This window comes from Lonchura striata, chromosome 21 (assembly GCF_046129695.1).
Source record: "Lonchura striata isolate bLonStr1 chromosome 21, bLonStr1.mat, whole genome shotgun sequence".
NCBI classification, from domain to species: Eukaryota; Metazoa; Chordata; class Aves; order Passeriformes; family Estrildidae; genus Lonchura; species Lonchura striata.
Genome location: NC_134623.1, coordinates 10776232 through 10782231, shown reverse-complemented (window position 1 = coordinate 10782231; position 6000 = coordinate 10776232).

Sequence of the window (6000 nt, the reverse complement as noted above, 5' to 3'; positions counted from 1 at the left end):
CCGAATGGTCCCCAGCGGCTACCGTACAAGCCTTCCCAGTGAGGATCACCGGCCCGGAAGGGAACCAGCAGAGGGTATATGCCCCGGTAAACCCAAAAGATGTACAGTCAATTGTCAAAGCCATTGCAGAAAAAGGAATCAATTCGGCCATGGTCTCCACATTAATCGATGGTCTTTTTAGTAATGACGACCTGCTTCCCTTTGATATCGAGCGAATAGGTCGCATGATACTTGATGGTGCGGGAATGATTGTGTTTAGACAAGAATGGGAGGATAATTGTACAAAGCTATTAGCCCAAGCATCTGGCGCGAGGCAGCCACTAAACAGATCGACTTTATCCAGGCTTATGGGAAAGCACGATGATATGATCACGCCTCAGCAACAAGCCACACAGATGCGGGCTGAGGAGGTCAGGGCGACCACTCGGGCTGCTAGGGAGGCTATTTGTGCAGCCTCCCGGGTCGTGGCCAAGCCGTCGCCGTGGTCCACCGTGAGGCAGGCAGAGAGCGAAAGCTTCACGCAGTTCGTAGATCACCTGCAGGCAGCAATAGACTCCTCTACCCTGCCGGCAGAGGCAAAGGACCCCGTGGTATCTGACTGCTTGCGCCAGCAGTGCAACTCTGTCACCAAAGATATCTTACGTTCCCTGCCAGCCGGAGCCAGCCTGGCTGACATGATCAGACATGTAGTGAGGGAAGAACACCTGACACCCATTCAGGCAGCCGTCCACACCCTGACCAGTGCCATGGCGTGTTTCAAGTGTGGTGAGGCAGGTCACATCGCGGTGAGCTGTCCCCAGCCGGCACGGCAGCCCGCCGCAGCGCCTCCACCCCAAGCACGCCCGAGAGGAGCCTGTTGGAGCTGCGGGAGGAAGGGGCACCTCGCTAAGGAATGCAGGTCCCAGCCCCAGGGAAACGGGAGAGGGAGGGGGCGTGCGGGCTGCACTCAGCCTCCTCCCGCTGCGAATGCAAGGCGGCCCATCTATGCCAACCCCCAGTGGGGCGGGGCGCCCTTATACCCCATACCCCCACGGGAGGCAGCCAGCTTCGTACCCTCACCAGCGAATTTCGCAACACAGCCTGCGGTACCTTCGTACCCACTACCGCTGCAAGCAGCGCCTGTGACGCAGGGTCAGCAGGGGACGCCCCAGAACGGGACCCCTGGGTGGCCCTGGCCATGAAAATAGGGAAGGAGCCCCTGGTGCTATGGGGGACGTGCCGCCTTTATGGCAGTCAGGACCCCCATGTCATAGGGCTTCAGTTTTGGGCAGACACAGGAGCAGACTGCTCGATTTTTCCCCAAGCGCTGTGGCCCCGACACTGGCAATGCAAAGAAGTCCCCCCAGTGAACGGAGTGGGAGGTCCGTCCCGAGCTTGGAAAAGCACCCAATTAGTAGCCATAACGCTTCATACAAAAAAGGGACCAGAACAAACAGTAGCAATCCACCCCTACATTTTGCAAAACTCTCCACCCCTGATAGGAAGGGACGTCCTTGCTATGTTAGGAGTCAGGATTACAAATTTATAATAAGGGCCACTGCCGTACACTCACTGCTGCCAATCAAACTGACTTGGAAATCACCAGACCCCATATGGGTCGAGCAGTGGCCCCTGTCAAAGCCTTGAATGGCAGCCTTGCTAGAACTAGTCAACCGCGAGCTGCAAAAGGGTCACATAGAACCCTCCACCAGCCCGTGGAACACCCCTGTGTTTATATACTAGAAGCTACCTTTCTAACCCTAAACAAAACCAAACCGAACCTGACTAACTCCTGTTGGCTTTGTTATGATGTTAAACCCCCTTTCTACGAAGGCATTGCATTAGACACCCCCTTCAGTTACTCCACAGCCAGTGCCCCCCACCAGTGCAGATGGGACACTCCCCGCAGAGGAATCACCCTGAGTCAAATCACAGGACAAGGCAAATGTTTTGGCAATGCAACTTTAGCAAAGCAGAAAGGCAACTTCTGCACTAAAGTTGTCAAGCCCAACAGAAAAACCAGTAAGTGGGTGGTCCCATCCGCATCTGGGATGTGGGTTTGCCAACGATCCGGAGTGAGTTCTTGTGTGTTCCTTGCCAAATTTAATGACTCTATTGACTTCTGTGTTTAAGTTCTGATTGTTCCTAGGGTCCTGTACGACTCAGATGAAGAAGTGTACCACCTTTTCGAAGAACCTGACAGACTCCACAAAAGAGAAATAATCACAGGTATAACTATCGCAATGCTGCTCGGCTTGGGAGCAGCTGGTACAGCCACTGGTGTCTCAGCCATCGCAACCCAACAGCACGGACTCTCTCAGCTGCAAATGACCATCGATGAAGACCTGCAGAGGATCGAGAAATCCATCTCCTATCTAGAAAAATCAGTCTCTTCGCTTTCAGAAGTAATTTTACAGAATAGGCGAGGACTGGACCTCTTGTTCATGCAACAAGGAGGACTGTGTGCAGCTTTGAAAGAGGAATGCTGCTTTTATGCAGATCATACGGGAGTCGTTAAAGACTCCATGGCAGAACTCCGAGATAGACTGGCTCAGAGAAAGAGAGACAGGGAAACCCAGCAGAGCTGGTTCGAATCCTGGTTCAATCAATCACCTTGGCTCACCACTTTAACTTCTGCCCTGGTAGGTCCACTGGCAATACTGCTTTTAGCTGTTACCATAGGACCATGCCTGCTGAACAAGCTAGTCTCATTTGTTCAGGCCCGTCTAGAACGGGCAAACATTCTGTTTGTGGGCCAGCAACAAATGCTGTAAACCAAAAACTGCGAACACAGTCAGCTGCAAAAGCCTTCGAAACTCACCTTGCGAGATTTACTCAGGTTTACCAAAACCCCTTTTTTCCTTACCAAGTTACAAGTTTGTACCTCACTCCAGTGCCTATATCTACGACTACCTCATGTTACTTATGAAAAGGAGGGGGGAGATGTAGTAGATAGGGACAGGCGAACGGAAGATTTCGGGATGTGACGGAAAGAAAGACCCCTTCCCCCTCTCACCCTGCAACATGTTATCCATTTACCCCAAAGAATGTAACCACACCTAACCCAGTAGTTTTCCACTCCTGACTAACCCTAGAGACCCTACCAACCCCCCCTGACGTAGCAGAGTCCCCCAAGACTATTTAAACCCATGAGGTAAGATAATAAACGCTTTCGACCGTCCACCACATTGGTGTCCAGCGCGTGTTGTTAGCCCGAGTGGCCCAGGGGAGACTGGGCTGCCGTGCTGTTCCTTGAAACCAGGTCGCCTTGCCTTCCCCATGAAGGCAACAAATCCTTAGGACTGACTTTGTCAGTTCTCTTTCTAACTGATAACACCTTTACAAATACCCCTAGGAGGAGTGCCTCTGTAACTATGGACCCACCACCGTTCCTGACAAATTTTACAAATATAGCATACAAAAGGGTAACAATTACAATCCTTATTTGTACAATATACTCTAAAATCATTAGTTATAGGATATCCATAGTCCAATATCTCACTCTACCAGCTGGTTCGTACAATTTTTACTGAGTCCATTCAGTCCATTTAAATGTGACCTTAAGGTCCCCGGGCTGGCTGGTTATTCTCCAGGGCTCTTTGGCAGCAGCAGGAATCGCTCCCTTTATTCAGCTCGCATGTGTCCACCCCTTCTCGGCGGTTCGGACTGCAGTTTCTATAGTGAGTAAAACAACATAGGGGGCTTCCCAATTTGGGGTTAGTGAGGTTTCTTTCTAGGTTTCTTATTAAAACCTTATCACCTGGATTTATATTGTGGATTGCTAGGTCTAAAGGAGGTTGTTGCACTAGTAACCTAGCTCTTCTAAGCCCTTCCTGAGCCTTCATAAGTTGCATGACATATTGGTTAATTTGTTGATTACTTATTTCAGGGTGATCTATAGGAGAATCCATGTCATAAGGCATCCCATAAAGCATTTCAAATGGAGAAATTCCAATATCGGTTCTGGGTAGAGTTCTTATATTTAACAAGGCTAAAGGTAAACATTTTACCCAAGATAACTGTGTTTTATACATCAATTTAGTTAGTTGTTTCGTAATTTTCCCATTTACCCTTTTCACTTTACCTGAGCTTTGTGGATGCTGGGGAGTATGATATTGCCACTTTGTTCCTAGAGCTGTAACTACTTCTTTAATTATTTTGGAGGCAAAGTGTGGCCCTCTGTCTGAGTCTAGTACTTCTGCTAGTCTGTAGCAAGGGATTATCTCTTCTAATAGTATTTTTACTACTGTTTGTGTACTTGCCCTGGAGGTAGGGAATGCCTCTACAAAGTGAGTCAAGTGATCTATTATCACCAATAAGTGTTTATACCTTCCTACTTCAGGCAAATCAGTAAAATCGATTTGAATGTGGGAAAACGGTCTATGTGCCAATTCCCGTCTCCCCCATTTCCCAAACCACTCAGGATTTCTCACACCTGGGTCTACTCCTGGGTCAGGGGTCTCTTCAGCCCTTCTAGAAATCTCAGCCCTCATTCTAGAGAGACTGCAGACTGTGTAGAGAAAGCTTACCAGATTAAGCACCAGGAAGATGGTCTCTTTAACAGTCAGGGGAAACGGAACATTCTCTAATAGGGAGCTAAGAGATTCTGAGGAGAAGAAGGAAAGCAAAGGCTGAAAAGCCTCATCCCCTGCTTCCCCTCTAACAAACTGGCTGCACAACCATGACTATGAGCCATGCATTCCTGGAACAGACTTCAGCACCTTTATAAACCCTCTGCAAGCCATTACACCCATGCCCAGCCCGATGGATATTCTGGTTAGTGCCCTTCTACTGCAAAATCTACGTATTAGGGACAATACCAGAGCTATTCCTGAATAAGAAAATAAACCTAGGGACCATAGAGGGATTAAGATCTCAAAAAAATTTAGGGACCAGAAACACATACAGGCCTCCACTCTAAAAGACACTCTGAATTCAATCAACAAAGCCAGTAACTGCTCCATACTAACACAAAGTAATTGGAACCAAAATATTATTAGAATGGGGTTTGTTTTTTCACTCTCTCCAGCCACGAAATGGGCAGCAAAATATTTGTCCTCGTTTAGGGCAAATCTGGGGAAAAACCTCTGGAAGGAGCCCCCAGAAAACAATCCCCCACAGCCCCTCCCCACTCACCTGAATCAGGAAGAATTTTCTTTGAGAGAAGTGGAAAATAACCTGTTTATTTAACAAACAAAACCCTTCCCAGCACTAAAAAAATTAACAACACCAGGTGACAACAGAATTCTTTCACCACTCTGCAGAGATGACAAATCCAGAAAGTCTCTCCTGGGAGTTGTCGCCCGGGTCTGGGCGCTGGGGATTGCTCTGGGCACTGGGGATGGCTGCTGCAGATCACAGAGCGCAGGCTCTCGGTGCTCCTCGGTGTTTAGAGGGTCCCAGTCCAGAGCAGGTTGGATGGTATTCAGGAAAGGGAAAGGAAACAGTCCAGGGAAAGAATTGGACTGCTTAGCTAAACTAATTTAAAAAGCAAAGGCAAAAGCAAAAGCAAGCAAAAAAGCAAAGCAAAGCAAGCAAAAGCCAGCAAGCAAAAGAAAGCAAGTCAGTCAACACTGGCCTCTTCTAGACAGCAGACCATGGGGGCAGGTGAGCCGGCCGATAACAAGGCAAAACAAACCTTCACTTTCTGAGTCAGTTCTGAAAGCAAAGAACAGAATATCAAACATAAACAGAACACACGATTGGAGATACAAACACCATAATGTCACCCTTGGACATTCCACCTCTTACCTCCATATCTTCAACATCATGTAAAAACTCCATCAAGTAAAAACTTCCATCTTTCACTTACTCATACGCATTTCCTTCTATTTCACTTGCTCAAATCTTTGAGCCTTACACATTTCCTTCTGTCTCATGTCTGTGTGTTTTCGTGTACAGACACTGGCAGTAACATCCAGCAAATAGTGATATTTGCACGAGTCTCACCCCACAGTCAGATCCCCCCTGAGGTACACATCGTGTTGCTCCATCTCTCTGCATTATCCACCATGTACAACC